This window comes from Xenopus tropicalis, chromosome 9 (assembly GCF_000004195.4).
Source record: "Xenopus tropicalis strain Nigerian chromosome 9, UCB_Xtro_10.0, whole genome shotgun sequence".
Taxonomy (NCBI): domain Eukaryota; kingdom Metazoa; phylum Chordata; class Amphibia; order Anura; family Pipidae; genus Xenopus; species Xenopus tropicalis.
The window spans coordinates 25,511,143-25,532,879 of record NC_030685.2 but is presented as its reverse complement, the minus strand read 5'-3'; the positions used below and the strand labels follow the sequence as shown (position 1 = coordinate 25,532,879).

Here is a 21,737-nt window from a genome sequence, read left to right as displayed (position 1 = left end):
CTTTCTGCACAATCTGCCTGTTTCTAGGCACCATCTTTATTTAACTGTCGGCTCTCACTGATGCAGATTCTCCTTCTTCTTAAAATTTGTCTTTTCTCAATGTAAGTGGCATATGTATAGTACAGCAACTAGGCGGCATACTTAAAATTGTTTTTCCTTTTAACTTCCCCAGTTATAAATTCCCTCCCCCCTAGCCCTGAACTTTCCCTACTATTTCCTATTGACTGCCTTCACCTCTCTATCCTCCCTTTTTTCCCCCTTAACCCCTATATGCTAATGGATACGTTGGAAAGATTCCACAAAATATGCACAAAATGGAAAACGGACACATACAGTGAAAGCAATATTATGAAATATTAATACTAATATTGTATACGTATACGTATAATTAACCATCTTTTCCTTTCTGTACACATTTATAAAATGAAAAAAAATCCTCAATAAGAAACTATTGAAACATAAAATTTGTCTCTTCTGGGTACCATTTGGTACTTTAGGGTAATGAAAACTGTCCGTTCTCTGCACAATACCTTTCTTGGCATCATTTGGAGTACTCATTGCCTTCATCTCACAAAAGGGGGGTACAAAGGGGAAGTTGGGGGTAATACCATTGCCTTATGAATACCAGCTTTTTTCATAGTACTTTCCATTGATATGAATATATCATACGCTGTAGTTTCATCCGAAGCCTAGGGTACCTGTGTTTGCAGTTGTCAGAACTGACCCATCTCATATGAGCCTCTTGCTAGTCTATAGTTCCCTCTAGTGGACAGAGAGATGAACAGCAGAGAAAGTCAACAAAGTTTTCATCAAAGTGGACATATACCTTCCATAGTCTTGCTGCTCAACCCAAATGTGGCCAGACTAAAATTCCCAGCGTTCCTCAGCACATTATCAAGGGTTAAAATTATGATGGGAGTTGTAGTCCAGCAACCAAAGACAGAGCTGGTGACACAATTGATGATAAAAACTGACCCTAATGTGCTGTGTGAATGTGGTAGGGATATTCTCCCCACCTACCTCTCCTGAATCCTGTGCCGAGCAAGGCAGTCAGTCCTAGATCCGTGGCCTGTGGGCATTTGAGAATGGCCACAGGGTCAGACTGGGTCACAGGAAAAACCCAGGGGGCGGAGCTTGCTGTAGCCGCAGAATGTAAGAAGCAGGGCAGTGCAGAGCAAGAGAGGGTGAGCTCCTACCTAGATCAAATGGATTGCATTACCAGAGGGCCAAAGGTAACAGTACATCAGGCTTTTTTATTAATCATCCAAATACATTCCCATCAAGTTCTTCTGGCAACAGCATTAATTCTCTGCCGCTTTGTGGCAACTTTCCATGAGAGCACAGCAATAAACATGTTTGGGTGTAAAGAGCAGATGAGTACAGCTGATGAAACAGGGATGCAGGGCAACGTTCCCTCTAATTTTTTATAGGCTGTGTGCGCAAAAAATATCATCCGTGCGCATTTTAAAGCAAAATTAAATTTTTGTGCGCTACAGAATGTTTGTTGGAGTTCAGTTATGGGCATTTTTGCGCAGGTCTTTCAGTTTGTCTAAATCAAGTTACAAAAACACGATGTTATTTCAGTTATCAAAAACACTGTTTATTCAAACAAGTTTCATTGTTAAATGCTATACCTATTAATAACGTGTAATTATATTTTATAGGTAGCATTTCGAAACTAAGAGTAATTTAGTTTTCACAGTTTTTCTCTGCGATCTTTTTATATTTATCCAGTCTGAATAAATTCTGTCAAGATCTATCGTGCCTCCATTTTGAAGGTTACTCTTAATACGCATCAGCATTTCCAAATGTTCTAACTGTAAACGGTTCCTTTGCTTCGTTTTCAGATTGTTCATTAAACTAAAACCACGCTCACAATCTGCACTCGAAGCTAAGAATGTGGCACCAATGTCCATCAATTTTGCTAATTCTGCAAATTGATCATTCTGAAATGAAAATTTCGTCATATCTGGAAAGCTGTTTATCAGATTGCTTTTGATTTTTTCTGCAACAAGGAATTTAAAGTCATTGTATTGTTGAATAATGACACTTTCCTCCTGAAGAAATTGTTTGTACTTTAAACAAAGAGATCGGATATGTTCAATTCCAAAGTCAAAGTCACATTGTGCTATTGCTGTACAGTCAAAAGCAGACCATTCCTCACCACCAAGTCCCACCACAGTACTACAATAGTAGTTACTAGGGCAAAATAATTCTTGATGCTGGACTTAGTACAAATTGAATTTGGAATGGATCAGTGGGGTGAGTGTCCATGAAAAACTGATTTACGTCATAATTTAATGAAGAAAGAGTTGTGATTTTTTTTTTTCCCTGGGTGAAGGGCAAGGCACATTGTTGTATTTAACTGTGGTATAAGTAATACTGGCTCCAGCATTGGCTGGTATATTGGCTGTAATACCCTTAAACTTAGCCCCTGAATGACCAATTTAAGCTCTCAATTAGTCCCAGTTTTACCTTTTCTCACCTCTCTCTGCCCAGGACCTGTCTGTTGTGTCTAGGATTGAAACCTGCCCGGCCTTATGAAAACTGAGCTGCTGGGGCGAAAACTGCCTATAAGGATTTACACATTTAGAAATCAGGACAGGACTTTGTCTTTCCCCCAACCTTACCCTCACCTAGCATTCCTTCAGTGAAGGACCTTCACTATACATTGTGTGCCTATGCCACATCTCCAACTACCGTTGCCCCCTGGCTGGTAAAAATGAAGCCTGATGCCAAAGTTATTAATCCCCCATTGATTTGTTTGCTGCTGAGCCAGCACTACCAAAGCAGAATCTCCATGTTAGCTGGGATGGCAGTGTAACTGTGCTGTACATACTTGTATACACCTACCTGGTCCTCATGACGTGCCATCCAGCACTTCCCACAGCGCAATGCCTTTGGAAATAACTCAGACGTCTCCTCGGTCTCCCGCCCTCGTTACCCCGGCAACAGGTACTTCTGGCTCCTGTCCGGTGCTGAACGTGCTCCTTGCGCGCACCCCCCCCCAGACGTCCGTGCGTGGGCAAGTACGCGCGCAGGTACGCACGGACACTCTACACATTGCACCGGACAAGAGCCAGAAGTACCTGTTGCCGGGGTAACGAGGGCGGGAGACCGAGGAGACGTCTGAGTTATTTCCAAAGGCAAAAATCATTTTAGGCAAAAATGTAATTTTTGTGCGCGCTATTTTAATTTGTGTGCGTGGGTTCGGAAAGTCGTGTGCGCGCGCACACGCGCACAGCTTAGAGGGAACAGTGATGCAGGGAGAAAGAGGCAAAAAAAAAGAGAGGAAAGAAGAAAAGAAAGGAAAGTGCAAGATAAGAAGGGGATAAAAATGTAGAAAAAGAAGATAAAAAAAAATCTGAAGTGGGAAGACAAGATATGCTGAAAAGAAAAGCATGTATAAAAGAGAAAAGGTAGAAGAGCACTGGGGAATGAAGGTGGAAGTGAAAAAAACACGTAAAGTAGAATATACAGTAGATGGAGAGGTGTTTTCCATACAGATGTGGGTATATGTATATTTGGGTGCATTTAGTACCTAGAAATGGATACTATAAGTCAGTTTCACTACATTAGAAAACAAGTTTGGCCTCAGCAGGATGGAAAACACAAGCTGAGACCATATTGCTACTATTTCTTATGCATTTTTGCACATAGAGCACTGCAGGCTGCACTGGTAACTCTCATTCCTTATCATCTGGAAAAAGTGAGAGGAAGCTGATGTTATTGGGCAAATCTAGTGTATTGCTTGTAGGAGTGCTTGCAGCTGTTTAGTAGAGCCTGGCCTTTACCCGTCATGTAATTTTGTATGTGCCTTTCTTGTTTTCTAACAACATCTTGGCATCCTGTTATATGCCGTGGAATAGCACTGCAGGTAGGGGGCTCTCTGTGTAATGAGGCTTTTCAACAAACCTTAATTTTGTGCCCTCCAGCTGTTCAAGGTAAAGTCATCCCCTATCTGTCACCTAAGGGCCCCAAACCCTGCAGTATCACACTGAACCCCAGTATTCCATCAACAAAACATTATTGTGGAGCACATTTGCTAATTGTTAAAAGAGAAGGAAAGCAAAAATCACTGGGGATGCCAGTTTGTTAGACACCCCCCAAGGGAAATACTGAAAACAAATCTCATTCTTGTATACCAGGCCAGCATTACTCTTCTGTAAAAAAGGTACTTTCTATCTCAATGCCACACCAACACTGTGTTTAATCTCTTAATCTCCCTTGTGCTGCAAATGTACAGTATTTTCCTATTTTAAAACAAAATCCAAATTTATACAAAATGGTGGGGTGATTGTCCCCCAGATCTCTCCCTGATGGCCTTCAGGCTGTGCTGTAAAGAGCCCCTGCTCAGAGTTTGGTAACCCCTACTGTTAATGGAACATGTTATCAGCTTCTCGTTTCAGATGTGTTTCTTTCTCTGAAACCTTTAAAGATTAAAAACCACCAGTGCTCAGTGGAGTAAGAAATGAATGCAAATACAAATATTGCATAATAATACTGTATTTTAAGTCATACTCGACTTTGCAGTGTTTTTTCAGGTGTCTGATTAAATAAACTTTTTTATTTTGACCTTTTATATATTTATGTATGATATTAATGTCACAGCTAAGGGGCATCTTTTCTAGGAAAAACTTAGTTTTAAGAAATGTTTCATTTGTCATCCAATAAAAGGCAGATCTGCACTGGGTAGGATAAACCATCCAAACTCATTGTGGGGGTCATCACAGGTAGTGCAGTGAAGATATTTAAACTGAAGATGTAATAAAGGTGGAGACGTAATTTAAACACTACCTAATTCTGCATTAGCAATTGGTCAGGTTGTGCCAGTATTTATTTCTTTCCCATAGTACCCATCTCTGCATATGAATAGAACCTTTTGCTGTTCCCTAGATATGGAATGTAAAAAACCTTTTCCCCTGTTTGGCAGGTGCAGTGTTTTGAATCTGCTTATCGGGAAAGGAATGGAGACTACACATGGGGCAGCAGCTTATATACAACCCACACTTTCTAATCACCCTTCCACATGGCAGCCTGACCCACAATGCCCTACATGCACATCTGGAAGGAGGCTCACCCATTGGAGGACAGTCAGCTACACTCTTGTACCCACCATCTGCATCACTGAGCAGCATTGCACCCGGAGCCCACTTTCTTGCTTCTCTGTGCACCTCAAGGCCTATTCCACAGCACCCAACCTGCAGGCTTTTATCCTAGTGTCATCAATCACAAAGCTGAAGCGGCCACCAATCCCAGTTTCTTGCCTTCTCAACCGTCAGTCAGACTCAGTTCAACCCAATGTTCCCATCCCATTCGTACATCACAGTAACTGCTTACATGGGATTTCCAATGAGCCCTACTAAACCCAACCAGTATCTGTACCTGTGAGAATCCAAGAAGATCAACGATTCAGACCTATTTAAAAGAAAAATGGCTTTTTAATTTAAAAAATAAGAATATTTATGAAATCACGGAGACTTGGGTGCCATTTAAACAATCTCGAGCTGTAAAAAAGAAAATGGAAAAATAAATCACATGAAATAAATCACATAAATCCCACAAAATTCTGGTCCTCTCATCTTCTGCTATAGTAAATCTAAACAGGTGACTTACACGGGAGAAACTATTTTTATACAACTGCCTTCCAACTTGTGCAAGACATGTTTACATTCGGGAAGCCAATCAGTGTACAGGTTTAGAGCAACAAATGCACACAACTTGTTTGGGCTCATTTATAAACAGCAGGCAATTTGCACATTGGCAGTAACCTGTAGAAACCAATCAGCTATTGCATTTTTTTCAGCCAGGGGCAGGTCGAACAGTGAAAACAAAAATCTGATTGGTCGCCATGGGTTACTGCCCAGGGGTGCCTAGTGTTTTTAAACAAGCCCCTAAGTGTCAGCAGCATCTTAGTAAGTCATTTGTATTCTCTAAAGTGCAGTTTACAGAGGTGCGGTGTCAATTTGTTAGGCATCTCAAGTGAATACAATCTGTAACTTTGAATCTCTGGGTACTTTTTATAGGCCTGTGCTGCCACCTATAGTGAATTTTCCAATGATTCATTGAAGCAATCCAGGACCATAGTATGCATGTCCCAGTCCCAGACCAATGCAAGCACCCTCCCTGCCAGTTACACATCCCCCAAACTTTCACAGATGTAGTTGGCAGGCAGTGAAGGCAGTGAAGGCAGTGCCTGCGCCAAGAGAAGTGGTAAGCATAGGTGGAGGGTGACTTTTTTGTTTGGGAGGCTAAATATGGGTCATACACAGACTGACCTAAAGATAATGTGAGACTTTGTGGATTTGCTGTTGGTGTAAAAATTAACCTCCCAACTATCTCTTGCGGTTTCCACTAACTTCCAAGGATACTGCACAAAAGTGTGGGTGGGAGTGTTTTTTTTAACCCTAAAATGCTTAGGATGCAAAAGTATCCATACAGGCACTTCTGTGAGGGGCTCTCCATACATTTGTGTTTGTGATCAGTTAGCTTCAAGGGGTAGTTCACCTTAAAATTCACTTTTAATATGATGTAAACATTGATATTCTGAGACAATTTGCAATTGGTCCTCTTTTATTTTTAATGGTTTTTCAGTTATTTAGATTTTTATTCAGCAGCTCTCCATTTGGTATTTCATCAGCTATCTGGTTGCTAGGGTCTTATTTACCCCTAGCAACCAGGTAGTGGTTTAAACAAGAGATGGGAATATGAATAGTTAAGGGGCCTGCATGGAAAAATAAAATTGTAGCCTCGCAAAGCAATACTTTTTGGCTGCCGGGGTCAGTGACCCCCATTTGAAAGCTGGAAAGAGGCAGAAGAAAAAGGCAAATTATTCAAAAACTATAAAAAAAATTAATTAGGAAGACCAATTGCAAAGTTGCTATGAATAGGCCATTCTATAACATACTAAAAGTTAACTTAAAAGTGAACCACCCCTTTAGATGTGTTTAAGTTAGTTTTATAGAGAGAAAGGCAGTGGGTACTGACATCCCAGGCCCATTATATACAGTGAGACGCAGTCTCAGGCAAAAAACAATTTAATTTAAACTAGTGATTCAGCCTTTAGAACATATACAGTATATGTACATATAGTGCCTGTGTATGGCATTACATTCTGTGAAACGCTATGGGCATTACATACTGTATAACGCTATGGGCATTACATACTGTATAACGATATGGGCATTACATACTGTATAACGCTATGGGCATTACATACTTTATAACGCTATGGGCATTACATACTGTATAACGATATGGGCATTACATACTGTATAACGCTATGGGCATTACATACTGTATAACGCTATGGGCATTACATACTGTATAACGCTATGGGCATTACATACTGTATAACGATATGGGCATTACATACTGTATAACGCTATGGGCATTACATACTTTATAACGCTATGGGCATTACATACTGTATAACGATATGGGCATTACATACTGTATAACGCTATGGGCATTACATTCTGTATAACGCTATGAGAAAGATAATGAAAGACAAATTTTGTCAGATACACTCAGACTCTTCCTCTGCTCCAGAAGGTTCCCAGTCTTGGAACCAGACACGCACGCAGAAGTAGTGTACAAAGTGGGAAGATGGAACAGGTGTTGGATGTGGGTCCTACAATGGCGGTTAAAGGTTCTGTGGATTAGGGCCTGGTGCAGGTCGAGTCTTACCTGACATTAGCGCTGTAGAAATTGCAACCTTGAGGAAATATAAATCACCCTTTTTATGCTTGTAAAGTGTTTTTAGCATGGTTGGGTTTAGACCAACAGAAGTAAAACATGATTTGCTAGGGTGATTTCTACTGAGACCAATATGATGTTTCATTAGAATGTCGGGCGGGCCTGTGGTGCTGCCCTAGAGACATTCTCAGCTGTATAGATTCTGGTTCTGTGCCATTAAATCACTGTGTGCCAAGAGAGATCCTCTTAAACCACAACCAACAGCATAACTTATCTGGGGATACACTAGCCCTTTGCTGGTGCATTTGCCTTTGAATCATTTCACTCGGCAAAACAATAAACTCAATTTCTATGGGTGTCTGTACATGTACGTGATTGTGACATGAATACACATTGTTCTGAAAATATCAACTTATTACCACGCTGTGAAATTTAGTCATTTTAAATAAATCAGGCCAATAGCGCCTAAGGACAATGTCACCCATCATAAGTGCCATTTATACTACTCAGAAAAGACAGCCTGGCCTGGCCCTTACTAAGGACAAAACCCTTCCTATAGGTTAGGACTGAGTGCAACCCCATTTCTTCCCACTACTCAGGCTAAAGGAGGGACACCTTTCAAGCTAAGGACGCCCTTGTTTACACCAGACTTAGCAACAGCATCAGCACTTACTGAAAACCGGCTGATGAATGAGCGTATCGTTCATTAACATTAACTGCACTCACTTAATAAGCCACACATACTGTATAAAGCTATGCTCTGTGTACAGAATAAGCCAAGTATGTATTTAACATCTAAGGCAAATAAATGCCATATAAACCTTACACATCAACAGAGTACACTTCCCCTTTGATAGCAGAACCTGTCATGTGATAAGAGATGACTACACAGCTAGGGATGTACAGTTGGTTTGGTCCGTTGATTGGCAGCATGGTGAGAAGTAAGAGCACATCCTCTCTGAGAGATTTTTTGCCAAATAACCTTTATTTTACATAAAAAGAGAGGGTATAGAGTTGGGGGACACCCTACAAGCTAATTACCCCCTTGTTCACACCAGACTCAGGAACAGCAGCAACACTTACTGAAACCCTGGCTGAGGAAGGAGCGGATCATTCCAACAGAAATGGCAGCACAGTAACTGCACTTACTCAATAGGCCACACATACAAAGCTATTTAGGTGATTTTATTGGAGTTTACTTATTTTATTGTGTTTTCTTTGCATTGTTCTTTATTGCATGTTTAGTGCCCCAAAAAAGGTTGGTTTTTCAGTGACATTGGTGGATCCAGGCCTCTGACAACGATTTCATTGCAATTATTGTTCTTTCATTGCTTTTAGTGGTTTTATTGCATTTTCATGATTTGATTTGGCCACGTCTTTAAGTGCACCCATACATATGGGGTATCGTTTTATTCAGGGGAATTTGCAGATTGATGTTTAGGTACTGCGGCCACAATTTTCCATGTAAAAAGAGAAGAGTGGTGCCTCTGAATAGCTGATGGTGTGCACTTTTTGGAAATATATAGTTTGTGGGGGTTATTTCACAGGTAGGGGGGTTAACACTGAAAAACTTCAGGTAGTGCACATAGAGCGCAGCCCCCCAATTTTTTTTTGTAATTGCTCTTATGCATTTCCCCTGCTTTGGGGTGTTTGGTGGCCACCTCTTTATGTGTACCCATACATATGGGGCATCATTTTATTTGGGAGAAGTTTGTCTTTCAAATTTGCCTTGGTTCGAAAATCTGAGATTTTTTTTTTGCCAAATCCACATTTGATCTTGCGTCCAAGTTTATGTTTTAGAAAAAAACAAAAATGCAAAAAAAGCTCCAAATTTCACGATGCACTGACAAAAAGTATTTGGCTTTTGAGTGAAAACTAGATTGCACCTAGACACCTGAAGGTCTGCAGTTTCTATAAATACCAAACATGAGGGGATATTTTAGATTTACATATAAGTTATGCTGCATCAACTGTTACAAGTGCTTTTCCACTTTGTTCTGGTATGATATTGTACAAAGTACCGCTTTAGTTTGGGGGTTACTTCTGGACAGGAACAGTGGGTTACCACCACATATTTGGTATCGTTGGACTTGGGAGTATCAGGGCTTTTACAAACAACAAAAAAATGTGTGTAAAAATCAACTTTTCTATGGAAAAAAAACTCAAAATATACAGAAATTTTTCATAATTCTATTTTTTTTTTACACATTTCACCCAAAATACACATCATATCTCCAGATCGATATAAAATTCAGTGTGTATGTCGAAGCCCAATTAGTGACGAAAAAAAACGATATATACTTTCCCTAGTTTCATGGAGGTTTTCCTACCAAAAAACATTGTTAAAGTGAATGAGTACAAAATGCTTAAAAAAGTCTGGCACTGGGTGGAACTGAAAGGCCAAATTCGGCTGGCACTTAAAGGGTTAAAATGTTGTTATGGCTGGTGGAAATTAGCAACACTAAGCAATCTGCACCAGGGCAGTAATCCATGCTAACCAATCAAATATCAGCTTCATAGTTGTACCTGCAGCTGGCTGAATAAAACTAATCCCTGACTGGTCGCTATGGGTTACTGCCCAGGTATAGTCTTACCCAGGGTTGAGCCCAACTGTGTTTTCCCTTTCTGCCTCCAATGGGGACTTTTACTTACTCTGGACACAGGGCCTGATTCCTTACTACTGTAGGCAGTAAATCTAAATCAGTGGTTCTAAAATGATGGTGCTTAGAAACACTAATTGGTGATTGGTTGCTATTGGCAACTGTGTTTTTGCATTTAGGCACCTATGTTAGTAAATGAGCCCTAATACCAATTTAATCTACTAGAGATAACACATGGAATCCCAGCTGGAACATCAGTTAGTCTGGAATGGGGGCCCTGATCTAATGTTCAGCTTAAAGGGGTAATTTGGAGTGAAAAACTCTAAACGTTATGGCTAACAGGGACATTTCATACAAGCACCTCTGTGGTTAAATAATGTTTCCAGTATAGGAGAAGTTAACCCTAGTGGCTGTGTCTTTGGTAACAGGGGGAGTCATCCATGAATTAAATATAATCTAAGCAACATTGTAGTTAGTTTTATTTTTTTATGTCAGTGTGAATTATTTATATTTTTTCTGCATATACATCAAATACCAACTGGTTGCTAGGGCAAGCAGCCACAGCAACTGGAAAACAAGCCAACTGTTTGTCAAAATGATTACTTACAGCTTGGAAGCTACACCCCCCAAACTTGAATAACATAATAATGGGGTCACCCCAAATGAAACAGTGAAATTTTTTGGATGACCCTCAAAGTGGGAGGGGCCAACAACAGCCAATCAAATTTCACCCATTGACTTTTATGGGGAAATTGAAACTGCTTCCAATCTTACAGCTTTGAGGCTACACTCCCCAAACTTGAATCATATAGTCATGGGCTCAGCCTGAATGAAAATATGATGATTGTTGGATGCCCAAAAGTGGGCGGAGCTGTTTACAGCCAATCAGATTTTACCTATTGACTTGAAGGAAATTCAACCTGCTGCCATTATAACAGTAATACCACCGGGGTCCCCAAACTTTGCAGAGTTAGGCAAAAGGTAACTGCAGTTCAAGGTTAGAAAAAAGTGGGCGGAGCCACCAACAGCCAATCAGATTTTACCTATTGCCTTTCAATGGGGAAATTCAACCTGCTGCCATTCTCACAGTAATAACCCCAGGGCCCCCAAACTTTGCACAGTTCTAAATTCTAAAAAGCAGATGGAAATCAGAGAAACAGAATTGTAGTCATTAACTTGCTGTAGACTGATTGAAAACTATTTGCTATGAAGTTTCAAATGGCACCAATGTACTATGTCCTCGTGCTAACTGTACCAATGCTCATTTCTGAGTGGCTGCTATGAGCAAACTTACATTACGGCATAAATTGAGACTCAACACCTGATGGAAGTGACGCAAAGCTCAGGCTTAGGGCTTCCTATGTATTGCATAGGAAATATTGAGTGCTAAATGCATTATCCCTGAAGCTGACTTGTCCTTTATTTTCTCCTCTTTATACAGATTCCTACAGTGGACGGCTGACTTTTGTTTTGTGATTCGTCGATTTACCAGTGATCTTTAACGGATTTTGCTGACTTCCCCTTATTTTAGATAATTCCATTTTCATCTAAACTGAAATTAGTAGAGCCAGTACGTACAGATGGGGACCCCTTGGGGTACCCTGGCCTTTTGCCGGCCCCTCTATTTTAGCCTTTATAAGTTGAGCAGTGCAACGAGGAGGAGGAGGAGGAGAACGCCGGCTGCTCCTGCTCAGGATTCAAACAAACTCGCTGTGACTCTGCATGAACATTTAAGCGATTGCTTTTAAAAGCCCCACCTAATGTAAGTGCGATATATTTGTATTTTATTTACTCTATTGAAATAGTTTTTAAAGGTGACCTACAGTTACATACATGTTCTCAAAGGGTGCTTGACTTCCACAGCCGCCGACACACTGGTGTGCTTCTTCCCCTTTGCAAAGATACATTGAAAAAAGGCTTGGGAGCGGCTGTGGAAGTCAAGCACCCTTTGAGAACATGTATGTAAGTGGTGTGCTGAAGATTTTTCTTTATGTTGGTTTATGTACTGAGCATGTAAAGGTAAACTAAAGTCCAGGACCGGATGGTATCTATCCCAGGGTATTTAACGAGCTTAACAGAACTTGCCAGACTAATATAATTGCCTTTAATGAGGAGTGGAGCAGGAAGCTTGGTGCTGGAATGGCAGTTGATGTCATCTACTTAGATTTGGCCTAGAACATAATATTTGTTCTTGGATAGAGAACTGGCTGAAGGATAGATTACAAAGAGTGCTGGTAAATGGAACATTTTGTAATTGGGCCAGTGTTTTTAGTGGAGTACCGCAGGGGTCAGTCCTTGGTTCTTTTTTAACTTGTTTATTAATGACATGGAGGGTGGGCATAGGAAATACTGTTTCTATTTTTGCTGATGATACTAAATTGTGCAAAACTATGCAGGATGCTGCCACTTTGCCAAGTGATTTGATTACATTGGAAAACTGGGCAGATAAATGAGGTTCAATGAGGTTGATGAGGTTTAAAGTTATGCACTTTGATAGAAAAAATATAAATGCAAATTATACATTAAATCGTAGTGTTTTGGGGTATCCTAACTGGAGAAGTTGTCTAATTCAAGGCAGTGTCATTCTGTGGCTACTAAAGCAAATAAAGTGCTGTCTCGTAAAAAATAAGACTCAAAAGATGAAAACTATTATATTTTTGCCTCCTCATACTCCGCTGGTAAAGACTCACCTTGAGTATGCAATGCAGTTTGGGGCTCATGTCCTTAAGAAGTATATTAATGAGCTGGAGAGAGTGCAGAGACGTGCAACTAAACTGGTAAAGGGTGGATTATAGAGAGACAGTAGGGTGTTCTTTTGTCCCCATAAAAACAATGGAGCACCAGAGGCCACCCCTATAGATTAGAGAAACAGAACTTTCTTTTGATTTAATTATGTTACACAATTTCCCCCAACATCCCAGCATGCCATGTCACTTAGTCAGACATGGGTCAGTAATCAGACGCAGGCAATGCAGAGTAAAGGATGATAGTAAAAATGATTGAATGAGAATGTATTTTCCAGCTGACGTGCATTTAACAACCAATCATAAGACAGGTAAAAAGAATACCAAAGGGTATTTGGGAGACAATAGTAAAGATTTTGCAATTATTATTAACATTTATTTATAAAGCGCCAAAATATTCCGCAGTGCTGTACAATAAGTGGGTTTCATACATTGGACATACAGAGTAACATATAAAGCAACCAATAACCGATACAAGAGGTGAAGAGAGCCCTGCCCAAAACAGCTAACAATCTACAAATACAAATTGCTATTAAGCCAGGCAGAATGCGCTAAGATATATTTTGTGACCGAAAATGTAAATTGCGGCAAGAGGACAGAAGATTTACCCACTAAGGTAAGTGACCGAAAATGTAAATTGCGGCAAGAGGACAAAAGATTTACCCACTAAGGTAAGTGACCGAAAATGTAAATTGCGGCAAGAGGACAGAAGATTTACCCACTAAGGTAAGTGACCGAAAATGTAAATTGCGGCAAGAGGACAGAAGATTTACCCACTAAGGTAAGAGAAGAAAATGTAAATTGCGGCAAGAGGACAGAAGATTTACCCACTAAGGTAAGTGACCGAAAATGTAAATTGCGGCAAGAGGACAGAAGATTTACCCACTAAGGTAAGTGACCGAAAATGTAAATTGCGGCAAGAGGACAGAAGATTTACCCACTAAGGTAAGAGAAGAAAATGTAAATTGCGGCAAGAGGACAGAAGATTTACCCACTAAGGTAAGTGACCGAAAATGTAAATTGCGGCAAGAGGACAGAAGATTTACCCACTAAGGTAAGTGACCGAAAATGTAAATTGCAGCAAGAGGACAGAAGATTTACCCACTAAGGTAAGTGACCGAAAATGTAAATTGCAGCAAGAGGACAGAAGATTTACCCACTAAGGTAAGTGACCGAAAATGTAAATTGCGGCAAGAGGACAGAAGATTTACCCACTAAGGTAAGTGACCGAAAATGTAAATTGCGGCAAGAGGACAGAAGATTTACCCACTAAGGTAAGAGAAGAAAATGTAAATTGCGGCAAGAGGACAGAAGATTTACCCACTAAGGTAAGTGACCGAAAATGTAAATTGCAGCAAGAGGACAGAAGATTTACCCACTAAGGTAAGTGACCGAAAATGTAAATTGCAGCAAGAGGACAGAAGATTTACCCACTAAGGTAAGTGACCGAAAATGTAAATTGCGGCAAGAGGACAGAAGATTTACCCACTAAGGTAAGTGACCGAAAATGTAAATTGCGGCAAGAGGACAGAAGATTTACCCACTAAGGTAAGAGAAGAAAATGTAAATTGCGGCAAGAGGACAGAAGATTTACCCACTAAGGTAAGTGACCGAAAATGTAAATTGCAGCAAGAGGACAGAAGATTTACCCACTAAGGTAAGAGAAGAAAATGTAAATTGCGGCAAGAGGACAGAAGATTTACCCACTAAGGTAAGAGAAGAAAATGTAAATTGCGGCAAGAGGACAGAAGATTTACCCACTAAGGTAAGAGAAGAAAATGTAAATTGCGGCAAGAGGACAGAAGATTTACCCACTAAGGTAAGTGACCGAAAATGTAAATTGCAGCAAGAGGACAGAAGATTTACCCACTAAGGTAAGAGAAGAAAATGTAAATTGCGGCAAGAGGACAGAAGATTTACCCACTAAGGTAAGAGAAGAAAATGTAAATTGCGGCAAGAGGACAGAAGATTTACCCACTAAGGTAAGTGACCGAAAATGTAAATTGCAGCAAGAGGACAGAAGATTTACCCACTAAGGTAAGAGAAGAAAATGTAAATTGCGGCAAGAGGACAGAAGATTTACCCACTAAGGTAAGTGACCGAAAATGTAAATTGCAGCAAGAGGACAGAAGATTTACCAAGTAAGGAGGTATCTTTTGAAATCTGAAGCAAGAAAACAAAACACTCAATATGGCATTAGCTTTAAAGAGGCAGTTGACCTTTAAGTTAACAATTATTTAATCTGGTTTTGGGGGTTACTGACCTCAGCAGACAAAAAGCCTTAGTCTGTTCCTTGCGTCACTTGCACATGCTTGGTGTGATTGGAGACAAAGCATGGAGATTGTGCCGTATTGTTAAAGCATGGGTTCGGTTCTACTTTAAATCTTCGGGTTGAAAAGCTGGATTTACAGCAGACCAGAGAGCAAATGTTTCCTTATGAAAGAAAAAGAACAAATGAGCATTTGAAATGATGTATTGTAGCTATAAAATATTAGATTATTTAGTTATATAGGAGTCCCATATAAAAGTGTGAACTGATTTCATACAGTTTACAGAACTCTTTCAGTTGCCTCCTTCCATCCTTATATTTTATAGTAGGGGGCACAGGTATTGTTAGTACTTTGTTTGATTGGCTCATTGAAGCGCTTTAACAGCATGAATAAAGGAATACAATGATCAAATGCTAAAATACTGCTAATATAGGGTGTTCTATTATTTTGACAGGTTTCAATGTGCCCTCCTGTGAGCAGACGTGTGTGGGGTCTCTGGGCTGTACCATTCCTCAGTTACATCTTGGTCATCCCCTTTAACTGGACATGCTGACCTCAGCATCCTTCATTACAGCTGAGAAGTATGTGCTGAACAAGGCCAGCAAGTCAGCCTGGTTCTTCTGATAAGATTTAAGTGACATGAAAAGTGATACATAAACATTGAATAAAAGTTTTAGTTGTTTTGTAGCAGCAGAGTGCGCCTGTGATTATATTACTTAGGTTCAAAAGATATAGATAATAACCTAAACCCAACCCCCTCTGCAGGGATCTACAGTCAACATCCCAAATCCCTTGCTTAGTCCTGCCAAGGTCTCCAAACTCTGTGTAAATCAGAGAAGACTGCACCCTAGGGTCACAAAGCAGAGAAGGAGTAATGAGCATGTTTAGCCCAGAGTGAAACCACCATCATATATTAATCATTATTGCCTACAATATTGCGGGGGGGTCACTTAGCCTATATGTCTCCTTTAATAAATAGTGGATTTAAAAAAAAAAACAAAAACAAAAAATGAAGACCAATTGCAAATTCTTAAAATAACTCTCTATATCAAACTCAAAAGTTAATAACCCCTTTAAGATGAAGTGAAAATTATTGCTATTTTCCAAATTGTGTTTTAAGTTGATTTTGATAAATCTATGCAGAGATAAAATTGTGATAAAAATGACTCATCTTACATTTATGTAAGTTACCTGCAACAGTAAATAAATGGTATTTAATAAGGTGGAGCAATAAAAAAAATCAGTACTACTATAAATTGCTTGCTAAGAATAAATAATTAATAATTAAATTGATGCACAGAGGTCAGATTTCGAGTGCCTGAAGTAATCTAAGAGTAAGGAGCTAATTTATGAAGCAGCTTCACCCTCCGGGGCTCAGACGGTCCTTGGAAGCAGTCCTGTATTCTTGATGAAATGTATGCTGAATAAGGTTCTGTGTGTGTGTTTGCCATTTGTAGATTTAAATGTATTTGATTATGTATCAGAGGGAAAATGGCCACCGGGTGAAAGCTGCTATTTGCTTTAGGAAAATGTGATGGTGCTGGCAAATGGAGGGCATATATGCAGTACAAATTATGCCATTTGGGTGGGGGAGACATGCCCAACTGATATACATTGTAGGCAAATGCAGGCTTTACATGTCCTTTAACTTACCATCCATCTGTTAGGGTAGGGGATAGGGATATTATAGATGTCAGGTCAGGCAAAAAACAATTTAATTTCAGCTAGTGGGTAAGCCTTTAGAACATATACAGTATAACGCCTGTGTATAGCGTCTGTGTATAGCGCCTGTGTATAGCGCATGGGTATAGCGCCTGAAGAAAGACTGAGGGGCAGTTATAGGGACAAAAGTAGTAACCAGAGCATACATGAAGTGTGCCAAGCCTGGAACTGCCAGCAGAACTGATCTGAGACTAAGGCAGTGGGACACGTTACCGGTCTGGCCTAAAAATGATGCTTGAAACCAGTGTTATTAATATGGAAGATGGAATATGAAAAGATAAAAATATACCACAGCTGGTCCTTTATTCCAGAAAAGGTGGCAACCCTACTTGCACGATAAAGACACCACTGGGGAACATAACTGCCCTTTTCTGTAGTGCTGCAGATAAACAGGGCAGTAAAACAGGGCTGGGGAAAGGTTGTGTGAGACAAGTGCCACAGTTCTTATCTGCATTAGTTTCCAGGTGCCACCTGCTGTCTGAAAACAGTACTGCGGTCTAAGGAGGTATTTTTAGTCCCTGATTTTGCAGTGACAGTGCAAGTTCATGTTTGTAGTTCAGTTAGTTCTGGGATAGCAAACCCTTTATCTGTGGGCTTCTTTGTTTAGAATCTGTTGTTAAACAGTTTTCATGCTGACCACACCTGGTCCGAATAATAAGGTATTGGTTCAGTTTGGCTGCTTATATAATGTGGCTGATCACGAGAGGCCAAAAAACATTTTGGCTAGCACATGCCCTAACGCTGCTGGGTAGACAGCTCTGGTATTGGGACAACTATACAATAGATGACCTGTCAACCCGGGGAGAACAGGCACAGCGTGCAATATCATATGGTCATGTTAAAGGAGAACTATACCCCCGGGTGCAAAAAGCACCCATAGCTATCACTGCCTAGACCTCCCTCACCTTTCCCTTATTGCTTGTTTTTAAGTTTAATGACTGTCCCTATCGCTAACCGCTAGCTAATAATGCAGAGGAGAGCAGCCCCCTACCTGCCCAACATCTTCTTACAGACTGAAGACGCTTCCGGTCTCTCCGCCAATACAAACCTATTTGCGCATGCGCAGTTGGAGGTAGAAGGAAATCCGCTTCAACTGTGCAAGCAGGTTAGGTGTCAGCGGTGAGACCAGAAGTGTCTTCAGTTTAAATAAACTGTTTATTTTGACAGCGTGACTATTGGATCAGATATTCTGACCACTAATTATGCTGTCATGTGACTTATTTTGTTGTTTCATTGATTTGCACAATTTTTGTGGTTTTATTGCATTTTTATCCCTATATTAGTATTCCTGATCTGTTTTTAGCATAGCTTTGCCATGTGTAACTTTGGTGTACAAAAATAACTTTACCTATTTTGAATTCATTAGAATGTGTACTTTCCAAAAATAAATGGTTTTCTGGGGGTCTCTGTATATTTAGGGGGTCTTACAGCACATAATACGCTGTCAGGGGGCTCTGTATGCAAAAGCTGAGCTGGCAGGCAAGAAATCCATATGCGCTATTTTCATTTTGGGGTCAGTACACACCACAGACTTTGGCATATCTATGCATATTGGGCATCAAACTGTTCAGTAGACGTTAGGTGTTCCTATTTGGGGTGATTTGCCTTTGTACGCAAGAAATTGTGTGAGATAAATGCGGCAAACTGCAATATTTTTATGCGATTTTCTGAAATGTCATAAAAACCTAGTGCTTTAGGAAAGCTTTGCAGGTTGGTACTTTGGTGTAGAAAGGACTCTTTACCCATGTTAGATTTTTCAGAATGTGTACTTTCCAAAACTATAGGGTTTTTAGGGGTCACCCTATATTTCTGCAGCTTCTACCCCTCATAAAACTGCCGTGTGTTTATGAATTAGGTAAAGATAAGCCATGAAATTAGTGTGCACAAGGTATATTTGGGGGTCTCTAAGTGCCATGTGCTTTGATAAACCTATCTACAGTGGGCATCAAACTGTTCAGTAGACCTCTGGGGTTCATATTTAGGGTGTTTTGTCTTGGTACCTAATGACCTGTAGAAAATAAGATGCTGCATAGTGAAAGTTTTGAGGTGATTTTTGGAAATGCCATAAACATCGTCAAACTTAGGAAAGCTTTATGGCTTGGTACTTTGGAGTAGAAAGACATGGGTAACCATTTTAGATTCGGGAGAATGTGTACTTTCCAAAAATATATTACTTTCTGGGGTGAATGTACTTTTTACTAGCATTATCCCACATATAATGATGTGTTGATTTTGCAGAAGCTGAAATGACAGAAATGATAGATCATATGGGGGCATGTTCACATTGGGGCCCCTACATGCCACATACTTAGGTAAACCTATACATATTGGGCATCAAACTGTTCAGTGGACCCCTGGCGTTCAAATTCAGGCTGTTTTATCTTGGTACCTAATGATACGTGGGAGATAAGATGCTGGAAACTGGAAGCTTTGAGTGGATTTTTGGAAATGTTATCAAAATTGCCAACTTTAGGAAAGCTTTGTGGCTTGGTACTTTGGAGTAGAAAGACATTGGTACCCATTTTAGATTCGGGAGAATGTGTACTTTCCAAAAATATATGACTTTCTGTGGTGAATGTACTTTTTACTAGCATTATCCCACATATAATGATGTAAATGTTGATTTTGCAGAAGCTGAAATGACAGAAATGACAGTACATATGGGGTATGTTCCCATTGGGGCCCCTACATGCCACATACTTAGGTAAACCTATACATATTGGGCATCAAACTGTTCAGAGGACCCCTGGCGTTCATATTTAGGGTGTTTTATTTGGTTACTTTAGGACCTGTAGGAAATAAGATACTATAGACTGGAAGCTTTGAAGCGATTGTTAAAAAATGTCACAAATTTTGATAAAAACCACTAACTTTAGGAAAGCATTGCGACTTGATAGTTTGGATTAGACAGACAATTGTGCCTACTCTGGATTCCCCAGAATCTCTTCTTTCTAAAAATGTAAAATTTTCTAGGATAAACTTTCTGTTAGTGGAATCTTTGGCCTTAAAATCTAAAGTATGCAGCTTTCTGGAGCAGTGCTTTGGTAGTGTACTGCTGGAGGCTTTTTGACCTATATATATATATATAAAACTATATATATATTCGGTATTGGCACGTTCAGGAGACACGGGACTTTCCAAATCAGGTGTATTTTCATGCATAAAATAATTTTTGTTTCTGGTATATGTGTTTATATTATGGAAAATATAAATAATATATATTATGGAAAACATTTAGAAGCCTATATCTTGTTACAGAATTGGAATTACACAAAAATTCGACCATATTTTAAAAGCTTAGGTTGTCCTGAAAAAAAACATATATTGTTTTCCTGGGTAAACTAAAAGACCCCCCGAGGAAAGGCCCCTAAAGTGAAACAGTGCAAAATGTTCAAAAACTGTCTAGCACTAGAAGTTCTGCTTTGTCCAAAATGGCTGGCAGTGAAAGTGATGTCACGCACACTTCCTGACGTGATGTCACTCTACTGCGCAAAATCCCAACTGAAGCCAAATGCATCAAATGACGTCACCGACTGCTCACATGTGCCTGGAATTTGCCACAGGACTTTGGGAGAATTAAGAAAAATCGGGAAAATGCTGCTGGGGGACGGAAGACTGGGGGAAAGCCACCAAAACCAGGTAACTCTCAAAAATGGGGGGGGGGGGGGGTGGTTGACAGCTCTGCACAGTTAGAAATTTTAAATAAGGCTAGGGCAGGCAAAGCAGATTTTATGCCACTCCCACAGGTATTATACTGTATTATCCAATTCCCAGAGGTACTATACTGTATATGTTCTAAAGGCTGAATCACTAGCTGAAATTAAATCATTTCCATCTATAATATCCGTATCAACCTTGCTCCAGTCCTAAATTAACTATTTCCCCCTGAAAAAGCTAATTGTATTTTTATATTTTTATGGTGTTGTTCCTTTTTGCACTTTTTTATTGTTTCTGGCATCAGTACTCGCTGCATCTCACTGCGTATAATGTGCTTGTTTTGTTAATATAGACTGCGTCTCACTGTATATAATGTGCCTGGGGTGTTAGTTTTATAGGAAAAAAGGGAGTGGGTACTAACTAAAACACATGTAAGCTATCTGATCACAATCACAAATGGAAGGAGAACCCCCCATAGAAGTGCATAAATGAATACTTTTCCATCATAATAAGCATTTTAGGGTGACAAAGCCCTCCCATCCACACTTTTGCATAGTAACCCTGAAAGTCAGTGGAAACAATTGCAGGGGTTAATTTTTATGATTTTTTTTTTTTGTTTGGGGAGGCTAAAGATGGGCCATATAAAGACTCCCCAAACAAAAAAGTCCCCCTCTGCCCATGGCTCTGCAAAATGCTTGCACCTGGAAATGTCCTAGTTACAGACCATCTGCACTGTGATATTTCAGTGTTCCCTCAGCTACAATGCAAGGCTCAATGGCTGAAGTTACTCAGCAAGATATAATTACTTGGTAACTTTTGGACACAATAAAACAAATACAGAATCCACCAGCTCTCAGCCTTACCCATTAATCATACCATGGTACCTTATACTATAGGTTATGACTTATGTGATGTGCTTCCCCAGCAACAAACTGGGCCCAGGCCATTATAACTACCACAGCGGCGGGTATAAGGGCCACACAGTTAGTATTTCCGCTTCTCTGTAACACTGTCAACTGTTGGAACGCAGCGTTCCACAAGCGCCT

The 21,737-nt window shown here is 40.0% G+C and overlaps 1 long non-coding RNA gene across 1 annotated transcript; it reads right to left on the bottom strand.

The window, feature by feature from the left end:
• Positions 1–5,421: 5,421 nt before the first annotated feature.
• Positions 5,422–21,696, bottom strand: LOC105948465. The gene is made up of 3 exons (XR_004220399.1): positions 21,555–21,696; positions 15,306–15,475; positions 5,422–5,507 (listed from the first exon to the last, which is right to left on the bottom strand). It is a non-coding gene; the product is annotated as an uncharacterized LOC105948465 (long non-coding RNA).
• Between the last annotated feature and the right edge of the window lie 41 nt (positions 21,697–21,737).